The sequence below is a fragment of the Talpa europaea genome (assembly GCF_964194135.1).
Source record: "Talpa europaea genome assembly, chromosome: 3".
In the NCBI taxonomy this organism is placed as follows: Eukaryota; Metazoa; Chordata; class Mammalia; order Eulipotyphla; family Talpidae; genus Talpa; species Talpa europaea.
In genome coordinates this window covers 38,038,296-38,052,795 of record NC_140069.1, presented here as the reverse complement: position 1 = coordinate 38,052,795, position 14,500 = coordinate 38,038,296, and positions in this window count along the sequence as shown.

Here is a 14,500-nt window from a genome sequence, read left to right as displayed (position 1 = left end):
GTATTCTCTGTTGTCATTTATAGTAGATGATCAAAGAAGCCAACAGCCATCAGGGTGAATGAAGTTTCCTGTCTTAGTGCATAAATTAAAGATAAAGTGAGAGACTGTTTCACTATATTTTGACTGATTTGCCTAAAGCAATTCTGTCTCTTCAAGGTGGCAATTTGCATATAATGTCTTAAAACATGATAGTTAGGAATATGTTTAGTAACATGAGAAAATATTTATGATAGGTTGCTGGATGGGGGAAAAAACCTGTATGGCATGATCTAATTTTAAACTCACTAATGAAGTAAATTCTTGTGGTGAGGAAAGAAACTCTGACAATAGACCAAAGAACAAAGGCCAGCTGACAAATGTATGAGTGAATTTAGGGACAGATTATGCAAATCCCTGCTGAGCCTGGAGATGACACTGCCCCCAGTTTACACCTTGATCGTAACCTCCTGAGAGCTTGATTTTGAAAATGGACTATTTAGAGTTAAGTCCTTATAACATCACTTAACATCTCTATGACTTAGGAGAGTTACTTAATCTCATGGTCCCCCCAGTTTTCCTATCTAAGAAATTGAAATAATAATGTCTTAGTGTTCTGAATAACTTCATTCATGTAAAGCACTATGAACAGTACAAGTAACATCAACAATGTTCAATGACTATAATTATTGTTATAATTAGTGTAGTACAATATAACTATAATATTATATCAACATATAATAGTTTTAACATATAATTATGGGACCTTACATGCAAGGTTCCATGTTATGTGTAATTCAGTATCCTGTCATCTAGTGGTGGTAATAGAGAAGTACAGTTTTTTCCTCCAAAAGAATAACTTCTGTTCAGAACATAGCTCTTCAGGTTAAAATAACATAACTAAATGTCATTAAAGAGTACTATTAGTTATTTATTGTTGCATAACAAATTTCCCCACCAGATTTATCAATTTTCAGAAAACAAACATTTTCTCACAATTTCTTAAGATCAAGGATCTACAAGGCCGGGTGCATGTGGTTCAAGGTCTCAGTAGGTTGCAAGCACACTTCTGATGAGGCTGCAGTGCTCTCAAGGCTCGACTTAGCCTGAATTCCCTTCCAATTTCATACCTCTGACTATTAGCAGACTTATTAATCTGTAAAGGTGTGGCTATCTCAAGGTGGGGATTTTGGGGGGCTCATCTTGAAGACTGGTTTTCACAGGAGTAGAACTAACACTAAAGAGTGAAATTTCATTATAAAGAGGAATTTTCAAGGTCAAAATAAATAGAAATGGACATCAAACTCAGGAAGCTGAAGGTTCTTTCTCTTGTAGGAGTTGCGCAGAAAGAATGGAACTGCTTGGCCATGCAGGGGAGAAGAGTATTCAAATAGGAGGGTGACTGGACATGGTCAAGGTTCAGTGCTCTTGCAGTTCTGGATTTCTATGAATTTTTTTCACATGAGAGCAATCATTAACAGAGAGGAAGTCTCTTGAGGATTCAGACTTTCAGATCTAGCCAAGAGTTGAATACAAAGAAAGGTCTCTACAAACTCATAGATTCAGTCTGTAGCTAATATGGCATTAAAGCTATCACAAAATTAAATCAATAAGAATTTACGTGTCTATCCACATATTTATGCATTTTAAAATATATTTCTATCTATACTTTTCAAATTAAATCATTTTACCTTACTCAATAAATCCTTTGTATTTTCCTTTATATTCATTTCTATGGCATTTCTCTATGGAAATCCCCTCTATTTTATATACTTTAAAAGTCTAACATAACTACTAGCCCATGTGATTTCAGGGAAAATATCTGGCAAGGAAAATGTGCAGTTGCTAGGAGGTAGAAAAATAACTTTAAAAAAAATCAAACCATCCAAGGTAATTTAAGAGGGGAATGAAACTACAAAGAAAATAAATGAATACCTGTGGTGTCTCAGTAGAGTAGGAAGTTTTTCAACTTTCCATTATTGCAGTCTATTCTAGATCCCAGTTTCATGTCTTCCTACATGGAGAAAAAAACACATTTCTACTCCTATACTTCAAGTTCTATTACTGCAACCTCCAATCAAAATACAGTTCTGAGGTAAGAAGCTACCAAGGAGGTATTGTGTTATTCCAAGTCCTCCAAGAAACAAATACTAAGATAGGACAAAATGTGCAAGGATTTTTTCAAGTGAAATGCCCATATTAAACAACATAGAGTCCGAAAAGATTAGAGAGTTATTGGAGGCAGCCAAGTTGAATCATCCCACATGCCCTGCTGAACTTTATTAGGGATCTGGTCATCTGTGAAAGGAGTCCCTGGTCTCTGATGAAAAGCCTGCCTTAGAACTCCCCCACAGTCAGACTTTCACATGAGGAGTGTGGCCCCTGACAAAATGTAGAGATGGATCAAAGAGCAGTGATTGGTGTCATGAGTCAGTCAAACTCCCTACCATCTGCCATCTGAAGGTGCAATTCTCATGGCCACCACACATATCAAGTGTCGATATAATTATTATGAAAAGAATGCAGTCTTGGACTAGTGAGAAAAGCTATTTTTCAATGAACTTTTAACAAAAGTCAGAGCTTTTTTTTTTTAAGATGTATTTATTTATGCATACAAGAACTGGGGTACAGGACAGAGGTGCAGGGGGTGATAGGATTCACCAGAGACAGAGTGGGGAGCAGAACAGGTGGACTGACTGAAATACACTGCTGAGGGCAGCAGCGGGTGAGTCAAGAGAGGTCTGCTGCACCATGTGGGTCACCTCCCTGGCCAGGGATAGAACTCACTGCAGTGGCTGCAGATAGCTCCCTGTGCCACCAGGGAGGCCCTAAAAATCAGAGCTTTATTTAAAACATTTTGCATAGTTTTCATAAGATTTCAAAAAGCAGTGGCTTAGAAATTGATTTCTAACTTAAGTAAATCAGCACTTGTTAACTATTTATGGAAACATGTCCTGGATTTCCCTGCTGCCATGTTTAAGCCAAACAAGACTCTAAAAAAGTTAACAGGGAAAAGCATCCTGGTTCTTGATTGACTTGTGGTTTCCAGGAATTTCCACAACATGTGGAAGATATTTCTTATGTATCTACAATCCCCACACAAAGTTTTCTCTCCAGGGAAATAGCTATCTCTTGATAGAACAACATCAATTGCATCATTGACAATAATTTTCTCTCTGACTGTCAGTCTGTGACCAATTTCCTCTCTCTGACATTTTGGAGAAGCCTGCTGTGGATTGAAATTGGAGGTCACAGTTTCCTTCCAAAAATTAGTCTCATGATGTGGGACACAGTCCTGTTGCCCAAGAGAAACCCGTGGTCAAGCTAAAGTCAGCCATGAAAGCTTTTGAGACCTAATTCTTTTCAGCCTATTATCAACTCCTTTGGTGTCCAATTTGTCAGATTCTGTTTGGCTTCAGGAATAGCAAAGAATGTTTAATTCCAGATTTTATTTCTCTGTTATGTAAAGTTTTATTTCTGAAATACTGTTGTTTTTTTAAGACATCGCTAGTTGGTTTATTTACTTCAATTTCCAGATACATGCTGGGTACTTTAATGAAATAGTAAATTTTGGGATAGAGGAATGTGGGAAAATCACTCAGGTTATTAAAATTACATCATTGGTTTTTCTATGTTTATGCCTTTAGAAATGTTGAGCATATAGCCACCTTCCAGAAAAATAGAAATATAGCTCAGACTGAAGTCTAAAAAAAAAATTTAGAGTTTAAAACATTCACTAATTCAATATTTTTGTTCTCATTTTTCTGACTCTTGATCCCAGCTGCTAGCAATGATTCTCAAACTTTAATGTGCTTAAAAATAACTCAGGGAATTAGTTTAAAATGCAATTTCCAAAACACCACTCCCAAGATTTCACATTCATTGAACCTGGCAAAGAGCACAATACTCTGCATTTTTAACGAGTGAATGATCTAAAAACCATAATTTGAAAATAAGGTTTTAAAAATTCAAATTTAAAAGTCATTAAAATTGAAATCAAAGATTCATAGCCATTTTCAGTTTATGAGCTATAGTACTAATACATTTTCATTTATGAGCAACAGTACCAATAAATTTATAAATCCCAAATGCCTCACCTTCAGGGAAATAGAGATGTAAGGTAGAAATAGAAGAAAAGAAAAAGATTTCTATAAGGAGGGTCTGAAAGACGGGGGAGGATGGGGTGGGTGCATTGTGTCCCTATTACTCCAAATGAATTGCTATGCCAACCCTTCTATTATGTTCACTTCAGTCATTTTTAGTAATTTTCCCCCCAAATTTGGAGGTAATACATACTTAGAGCTAAATGTCTGGAAACACAGAATGTTAACCATTAAAAAGTAACTTTACTTAAGGACATATGTAAATGTCATTCTTTTCCATATTATATATTATTCCCTAAAAATATCATCGTACCTGTACTACAATGTAACATTTTTCCACCTAGTACTATCCTTGTTTTCACATGCCCAAATTTTTTTATCTGAAAGATTATTTTATATGGTTAACCAGCATTATATCATTTAGATATTTCACAGTTTAATTAAGCATTTATTTCTATTGAATATTTAGTTTCACTGTGTGGTGGATACCAGAATGTACTAGCATCATTCCCTTCTGCCTTTTGCATTGTACTCAGAAAGGCCCTCTGCATTGGATATATTATGTTGAAATGCACTGTATAATCACTCTTGGTTTTTTTTTTTTTTTTTAAGATTTATTTATTTATGCATACAAGAGCTGGGATGCAGGCCAGAGATGCAGAGGGTGAGAGGATTCTCCAGAGACGGGAGGGGGGAGCAGAACAGTCAGATCCACTGGAAAACACTGCTGAATGGAGCAGCGGGCAAGTCAGGAGAGGTCTGCTGCACCATGTGGGTCACCTCCCTGGCAGGGGATCAAACTCGTGCTACAGTGGCTGGGATAGCTTCATAGTGCTGTGTCTTAACCCTTTGCACCACCAGGGAGGCCCCACTCTTGGTTCTTTTAAACCTTCTCATTTTCTTCTCATCACACAGATGTAAGATCATCAGAGAAAATTATATCTCAGGATTCAAGAACTGGCTATCATTACTTTAGAAGTAAAGTGAAATGAAAATATGATGGGGCCTTCCTGGTAGCACAGGGGTTAAAGTCTCAGTGCCATCAAGCTATTGCCAACCACTGCAGCATGAGTTCAATCCCTGGCCAGGGAGCTACCCACATGGCACAGCAGACCCCTCCTTTCTCGCCCACTGCTGCCCTCAGCAGTGTATTTCAGTAGATCCGCCTGTTCTGCTCTCCACTCTATCTCTGGTGAATCCCCTCACCCACCCCCTACACCTCTGGCCTGTACCGCAGTTCTTGTATGCATAAATAAATACAAATAAATCTTTTTTAAAAAAAGAAAATATGATCTCATTTTACTTAAGTAAATCACACTCTCCCAGACATTTATCACCTCCTAACTTTTGTGACTTTGTAATTCACCATTCTTTCCACTGGCCCTATTTACCACTCTAGACCTATATGTGAGATTCCATGCCATGTATCATTCAGTAGCCTGCCATCTAGTGTTGGCAATGGAGAAGTACAGGTCCTCCCTGGTGGCACAGCGTGTTGAGCACCACACTGTGAAGCTGTCTGCGGCCTCTGCAGCGCAGGTTCGATTCCCGGTCAGGGAGAGACCCACATGGCGCAGCAGACCTCTCCTGTTTTTCCCACTGCTCCCCTCAGCAGTGTCTTTGGTCCACCTGCCTGTTCTGCTGCCCACTCTGTGTCTGGTGACTTCTCTCACCCTCCTGCGCCTCTGACCTGTACCCCAGTGCTTGTATAAATAAATCTTTTTTAAAAAAAAATAGAGAAGTACAGGTTTTTCCTCCTGAAAAATAACTTATGTTCAGAATATAGTTCTTTAGGTTCATTGAATAATGACCTTATATTTGTATAAGATTATGACTAGTTTACAAATAACTCTTAAAATAATGAAATTAATAGTGAGCCTGGAGTCAGAATATCTTTGCTTTAGTCATAGCTCTGCCATTTTTAATTTATGATGCATAGTTCTAAAAAAAATTTCTTGACCTTTTTGAAATTGAGTTTCCCTTTCTTTAGGGTAATAAACACATTTTTTTAAAAAAAGATTTATTTATTTATGATATAAGAGCTGGGGTACAGGCCAGAGATGCGGGGGGTGAGAGGATTCACCAGAGACAGAGTGGGGAACAGAACAGGCAGACTGATGAAATACACTGCTGAGGGAAGCAGCGGGCAAGTCAGGAGAGGTCTGCAGTGCCATGTGGGTTGCTCCCTGGCTGGCCGGGGATCAAACTTATGCTTCAGAGGCTTTGGATTGCTTCATAATGCGGTGCTTAACCCTTTGCACCACCAGGGAGGCCCAATAAACACATTTTTGATGTTCCTAAATTCTCTGTAATTTCCAAAATGTTTTATAGTTCTGTTCCGTGTGACATTTGGAGTACTCATGTCAAGAGATTTCTTTTTCAGAAAAAAAAAAAAGCTTTTAAAAAATTTTATTTTAGGAGGGGGCGGAGCAACATGGCGGCGAGGAGACGCTGCGAGTAAGATCTCCCATTAAAAAAAGTTAATAGGGAGGAAAAGCGGCAGGTCCCAGTGAGAACTGGGACACGGAAGATAAACGGACTACTCCAGCAAACTGCCCGAAGAAGAAAGTTGCCATAAAAGAGGACGAGAAGGGAGGGAAGCGCAGAACCCTGCTCCCCTCCCCCGCCCACAAAGTCGGCACTCTCCGACCGACCGGCAGAAAGGAGGGAAGCAACAAACCAAAACGGCCAACAAGAAAAACGGACGCAGCAAGTGGGACTGTGAGTGGAAAGGAACTATTGCAGCCACCACACCCTGTGAACGGGAGAGGCGAACCCTGCAGGATCCGCCGCGGAGGTGAGCTCCAGGCGCCATTAAAGAGAGCCACGCCCCCCAGGAGGAGACCAGCACCAGCACACAGCCCCGGCCGCCCGGTAAGGTTGCGCGCGGAAAGCGGCGCGGATCCGGACCGGATCGCAGCTGCCCAGGTCCCCGCGCCTGCGACCTAGGCTTGCGGGGAGACTGCGGAGGCCCTCCCTGAGTGAGCAGGAACAAGGCGCCCAGGCAGGGGAGCGGGATTCAAAAGGCGCCATTCCCGCGCCACTGATCTGGGCTACAGCCTGCGTCCTGGAACTGAGGGCTTTGGAACTGAGACCCGGGGCACGAAATTAGGGGGAGACGGCGGAGACCCTCCCTGAGTGAGCAGGAACAAGGCGCCCAGGCAGGGGAGCGGGATTCAAAAGGCGCCATTCCCGCGCCACTGATCTGGGCTACAGCCCGCGTCCTGGAAATGAGGGCTTTGGAACTGAGACCCGGGGCACGAAATTAGGGGGAGACTGCGGAGGCCCTCCCTGAGTGAGCAGGAACAAGGCGCCCAGGCAAGGGAGCTGTATTCAAAAGGCGCCATTCCCGCGCCACTGATCTGGGCTACAGCCTGCGTCCTGGAACTGAGGGCTTTGGAACTGAGACCCGGGCACGAAATTAGGGGAAGACTGCGGAGGCCCTCCCTGAGTGAGCAGGAACAAGGCGCCCAGGCAAGGGAGCTGGACTCAAAAGGCGCCATTCCCGCGCCACTGATCTGGGCTACAGCCCGCATCCTGGAACTGAGGGCTTTGGAACTGAGACCCGGGCACGAAATTAGGGGGAGACGGCGGAGGCCCATCCTGAGTGAGCAGGAACAAGGCGCCCAGGCAGGGGAGCAGGATTCAAAAGGCGCCATTCCCGCCCCACTGATCTGGGCTACAGCCCGCATCCTGGAACTGAGGGCTTTGGAACAGAGACCCGGGGCACGAAATTAGGGGCGTGGGTTCCCCACGACGGTGGGGCACAAGGCAGACACAGCACCCCAAAGCCGTTGAGGTGTACCCTACCATCCCCGCTCTGCTCCCTGTCCCACGGGGTGGAAAATCAGCTCCCCAAGGGCTCTAGGAGAGATCTCTGGCACCACCTAGCGACTTGAAGCCAGCAGAGGCTCCTGAAGGAGCTAGTGGCCAGCTGGGGAGTTTGCCCACACCGGGCCCCTTCCGAACAAGTAGTCTGAGCCCACAGGGAGAGCGAGCACCCACAGCCGGGGCAGACCAGGTGCACAGAAGAGTGTGCCTGAGACCAGACACGCAGGGAGTGTGTCCCACATCACCATTTTAGAACAGGGACATTTCTTCAGTAAAGACTACCTGCAGAAGGCTTCCTCAGGAGCCAGAGGTGAGCGGGGGAAGTTCGCCCACGCCAGACCCCCTCTGGCCTGCAGTCCAAGCCCAGAGGGGAGCAGGAACCCACCGCCGGGGCAGACCAGGCGCACAGGGGAGTGTGTCCCTACATCGGCATTTTAGAATAGGGACCTTTCTCCAGTAAAGACTGCTTGAAACTGACAGATGACTCCTGGAAGAACCAGAGGGGAACAGAGAAGCCCACCCAAGATGCCGGCCAGTCCCAACAACACACTGTCCCAACGCATACGGCAAATTAGAAAACAGACAGTAGGGAAGAGAAGAACCACACGCAACCTAGCAACTCTCCAGAGAAAAAGCACACCACAAAAAGAAAGCCAGCCCCCAGATTGCAAAGACAATAACTTGGAAGAATTTCTGAGCCTTCCAGAAAGAGAATTTAAAATTGCCGTGATTAAAAAACTAACAGAAGTCATAAAGGAAAACAATGATAAGGGAAAAATAATCAACGATCAGAAGAATGCAATTGAGTCCCTAGAGAGGGAAAACAATGGTCAGAAGAAAGAAATTGAGTCCCTAAAGAGGGAAGTAAAAGAAATGCAGGAGATCAAAGAATTAATGGAAGAACTAAAGAATTCTGGGAAAAGCAATGAAAGCAGAATAGATGAAATGGAAGAACGAATAAGTAATCTTGAAGACATAGAAATAAAAAGAACCAAAACAGAAAAGGAAAGAGAAGTACGAAGGAAAAAGAACGAAGAAAGACTTCGGGAACTATCTGACTCCATGAGGAAAGGAAATATAAGAGTTATAGGAATACCAGAAGGAGAGGAGAGAGATGTAGGAACAGAGAAAATATTCAAAGAGATAATTGAAGAGAACTTCCCAAATGTGAAGAAGGAGCTGAAAATTGATATACAAGAAGCAAGAAGAACACCAAACTTCCACGACGAAAGGAAAAATACAGCAAGACACATAATAGTAAAGCTCCCAAGAATCCAGGACAAGGAAAAAATAATGAAGCTGGCAAGAGGGAAGAAACAGATAACATTCAAAGGAAAACCAATCAGGCTGACATCAGACTTCTCCGAAGAAACACTACGGGCAAGGAGAGAGTGGAGGGACATAGTCAACAGACTCCAAGAAAACAGATGCCAACCAAGAATACTCTATCCCGCAAAGCTCTCCTTCCTCTTTGAAGAAAGAATATGGACCTTTCCAGACAAACAGAAACTCCGGAATTTCATTGCAACTAAACCCCCACTCCAAAAAATACTACAAGGAGTCCTAAAGCCAGAACCTCAGAGGGACGAATAACAATGAAAGAAGGCCAAAAAAAAAAAAGTTATTAAAAGAATAAATAAATAAAATCAAAGGAAAGACAAACACAATGGCAAATACAGATGTTAACATATCAATAATAACTCTGAATGTAAATGGACTAAACTCTTCAATAAAAAGACACAGAGTTGCAGCCTGGATTAAGAAACAAAACCCAACCTTTTGCTGTCTCCAGGAAACACATTTAGCTACAAAAGATAAAAATAGGCTCAAAGTTAAAGGATGGAAAACAATCCTACAAGCAAATGGACCAAAAAAGAAAGCAGGAACAGCTATACTTATATCAGATAAAACAGATTTCAAACTCAAAAAGATAAAAAGAGACCCCAAGGGTCACTACATTATGATCAAGGGGACAATACTTCAAGAAGAAATAACACTCATTAACATATACTCACCAAACGAAGGAGCACCAAAATATATCAGACAACTGTTGTCCTCTCTGAAAACAGACATCAGAGAAAACACATACGTAGTGGGAGACTTCAACACACCACTATCAACAATGGATAGATCAACAAGACAAAAAATAAGTAAAGAAACTAAAGCTCTAAATAAGGACCTAGAGCAATTGGGCTTAACAGACATCTATAGAACACTAAACCCCAAAAAAACGGAGTACACATTTTTCTCAAGCGCACACGGATCATTCTCCAGGATCGATCACATACTGGGGCACAAGACAAACATCAACAGATACACCAAGATTGAAATCATATCAACCATCTTTTCTGACCATGAAGGCATCAAACTAGAAATAAACCATAAAAAGAAGGCAAGGAACTTTCCTACCTCATGGAGATTAAAAACCACACTACTGGAAGACCATTGGAATAATGAGGAGATCAAAGAAGAAATTAAAAAATTTTTTGAATTGAACGACAAGGAGGACACCAATATCCTAAATGTATGGGATGCAGCAAAAGCAGTAATAAGAGGAAAATATATAGCAATAGAAGCTCACATCAAGAAACAAGAAAGAACGCAAAGAAACAACCTAATCTCGAAGCTCAAAGATCTAGAAAAAGAACAACAAAAAAACCCCAAAACCAGTAGAAGAAAAGAAATAATAAAAACCAAAGCAGAAATAAATGAAATTGAAACTAAAAAAACAATCCAAAAGATCAATGAAACCAAGAGCTGGTTCTTTGAAAAAATCAATAAAATAGACAAACCCCTAGCCAGGCTCACAAAGGAAAAAAGGGAGAAAGCACAAATAAACAGGATCATCAATGAAAGAGGAGAAATCACAACGGACACAGCAGAAATCAAAAGAATAATCAGTAACTACTATGAACAGTTATATGGAAACAAGTTCAACAATCTAGAGGAGATGGACAAATTCCTACAACTCTACAATCACCCAAAGCTAGATAAAGAAGAAATAGAACACCTAAACAGACCAATTACAATTAGCGAAATTGAAATGGTAATAAAAAACCTCCCCAAAAACAAAAGCCCAGGACCTGATGGATTTACAAATGAATTCTACCAAACATTCAGAGACGAATTAGTGCCTATCCTTCACAAACTCTTCCAAAAAATTGAGAAGGAAGGGACAATACCAAACACGTTTTATGAAGCCAACATTACACTAATACCAAAACCGAACAAGGACAACACAAAAAAGGAAAACTACAGGCCAATCTCCCTAATGAACACTGATGCAAAAATCCTCAATAAAATTTTAGCTATCAGAATCCAACAATGTATCCATAAGATAATTCACCACGACCAAGTTGGATTCATTCCAGGGGCACAAGGATGGTTTAACATCCGAAAATCAATCAACGTTATCCAACACATCAACAAAAAGAAATATAAAAACCATATGATAATATCAATAGATGCTGAGAAAGCTTTCGACAAAGTGCAACACCCATTCATGATAAAAGCCCTTGAAATTCTTGGGATACAAGGAACATACCTCAACATCATAAAGGCCATCTATGACAAGCCAACAGCCAGTATCATTCTCAATGGTGAAAAGCTGAAAGCAATTCCATTAAGATCTGGAACAAGACAAGGATGTCCACTCTCACCATTGCTTTTCAATATAATACTGGAAGTCCTAGCCAGGGCAATAAGACAAGAGAAAGACATCCAAGGAATCCAAATAGGAAAAGAAGAAGTCAAACTATCACTATTTGCAGACGATATGATATTATATATAGAGAACCCCAAAAACTCCACAGAAAAGCTAATTCAACTCATCAATCAGTTCAGTAAAGTGGCAGGATACAAAATCAACACGCAAAAGTCAGTAGCCTTCCTATACACAAACAATAAATCTGAAGAAGAAGAAATCAAAAAGACCATCCCTTTTGTTATTGAAACAAAAAAAATCAAATATTTGGGAATAAATCTAACAAAAGAGGTAAAGGACCTATACAAAGAAAACTATAAAACACTGTTAAAAGAAATAGAAGAAGACACAAAGAAATGGAGAGACATCCCCTGCTCATGGATTGGAAGAATAAACATTATTAAAATGGCCATCCTTCCAAAAGCAATATACAGATTCAATGCTATTCCAATCAAAATTTCAATGTCATTCTTCAAAGAAATAGAACAATTATTGATGAAATTCATATGGAATCACAAAAAACCCCGAATAGCCAAAGCTCTCCTGAAAAAAAAAGAAGGGAATGGAGGCATCAGACTCCCAGACTTCAAACTCTACTACAAAGCCATAATCATCAAAACTGCATGGTATTGGAACAAGAACAGACATACAGACCAATGGAATCGAATAGAAAATCCAGAAATAAACCCACAGATTTATGGTCAACTAATCTTTGACAAAGGAGCAAAGAATATGCATTGGAGCAAAGAAAGTTTGTTCAATAAATGGTGCTGGGAAAACTGGGTCGCTACATGCAAAAGAATGAAGCTTGACCACCACCTCACACCATACACAAAAATCAACTCAAAATGGATTAAAGAACTAGACATAAGACCTGAAACCATAAAATATATAGAAGGAAATATAGGCGAAACACTACGTGATTTGCACATCAAAGACATCTTTACAGACACATCACCCAAAGCAGTGATAGTGAAGGCAAAGATAAACAGCTGGGACTACATCAAATTAAAGAGCTTTTGCACAGCAAAAGAGACAATAACAAAAACAAAGAGAAACCCCACCAACTGGGAGAACATTTTTGCACCCAACACTAATGATAAAGGACTGATCACAAAAATCTGCAAAGAGCTGATGAGACTCAACAACAACAAAGAAAATAATCCAGTCAAAAAATGGGCAGAAGAGCTTAAAAGAAACTTCTCTGAAGAGGAAATGCAAATGGCCAACAGGCATATGAAAAAATGTTCAACATCACTTGTCATCAGGGAAATGCAAATCAAAACTACCATGAGATACCATCTTACACCAGTGAGAATGGCACATATTAAAAAAACTAGCAACAACAAATGTTGGCGAGGGTGTGGAGAAAAAGGAACTCTTCTGCACTGTTGGTGGGAGTGCAAACTGGTCCAACCACTGTGGAAAGCTGTGTGGAGATTTCTGGACCTACTAAACATAGAGCTTCCATATGATCCAGCAATTCCACTCCTAGGTATTTACCCAAAGGACACAGAAACATCAATTCCAAAGAACACCTGCACCCCTATGTTTATAGCAGCACTGTTTACAATAGCTAAGCTTTGGAAACAACCCAAATGCCCAAAAATAGATGACTGGATCAAGAAGATGTGGTACATATATACCATGGAATATTACTCAGCATTCAAAAAAGATAAACACATGCAATTTGCAGCAACATGGATGGCGCTGGAAGGGATCATGCTCAGCGAAATAAGCCAAAAAGAAAAAGAAAAATACCGGATGGTCTCACTCATAGCAGGAATCTAGAAAACTTAAATAAGGGACCAGGAAAATGAATAACTATAAGATAGTGAAAATCAAAATCAACAAAAAACTATGAACCAGAGACACTTTTAGGGGGGCGGGAGGGGAGGGATTGGGGTCAGAATGGGGGGGCTGCAATTGTATGGGGAATATAACAATAAAATTTATTTAAAAAAAAAAAAATTTTTATTTTATTTTATTTTAAAGGTTTATTTATTTATGCAGAGAAGAGCTAGGGTGCAGGCCAGAGATGTGGTAGGTGAGAGGATTCACCAGAGAGTGGGGAGCAGAACAGGTAAATGTACTGAAATACACTGTTAAGGGGAATAGCGGGCAAGACAGAAGAGGTCTGCTATGCCATGTGGGTCACCTCCCTGACCTGGCTGGGGATTGATCTTGTGCTGTAGTGGCTGCGGATAGCTTCATAGTGCTGTGTCTTAACTCCTTGTGCCATCAGGGAGGTCCCTAAAATAATTTAAAAAGCTATTTTATAATAATTCATAAAAGAATTTACCATACCAAATAAAATATACTTTTTAAAAAACCCTATCTTGCAGAAATAGAGTTAGCTGGTTGGAGTTCTATGGGAGCATGCTTTTCTCTGCTAGGAAATAAACATTTTTATTACTTGGCAATAGCAGTAAATTTAATATTTATCCTAAAAAAGCATGAGTTCTTCCCTATATCTGCAGTTGGTGTGACATTATATCAAATGATCTCTGAGGTTCCTTCCTATTTGTCGACTGTAAGTTTTAATACTGTTTCTGATCACAAATCTTCCTTCTGTAGCATTTTTCTAGACTAATAATAATGTAAAATAATGGCCTTTCTACCTATAATAATTCATTTTTCTTAGTTCATACTCTCTCATAGAAATAGTATTCTCAGTATAATAATGCCATTTATTATTCCCACTGGTAAATTTTCCATCATTAGTTCATGTAATTACTATACAAAGTTACTGCTACAGCAAGACAGGTCCTGGGATTTCTGCCATTAGGATTTAAAAAGAAAAAAACTAAAAATCAATAATATTTGGAAGCAGGAAAAAAACAATAAGTCCATTACATTTTGAAATACATGTGATTCAAACAAATAT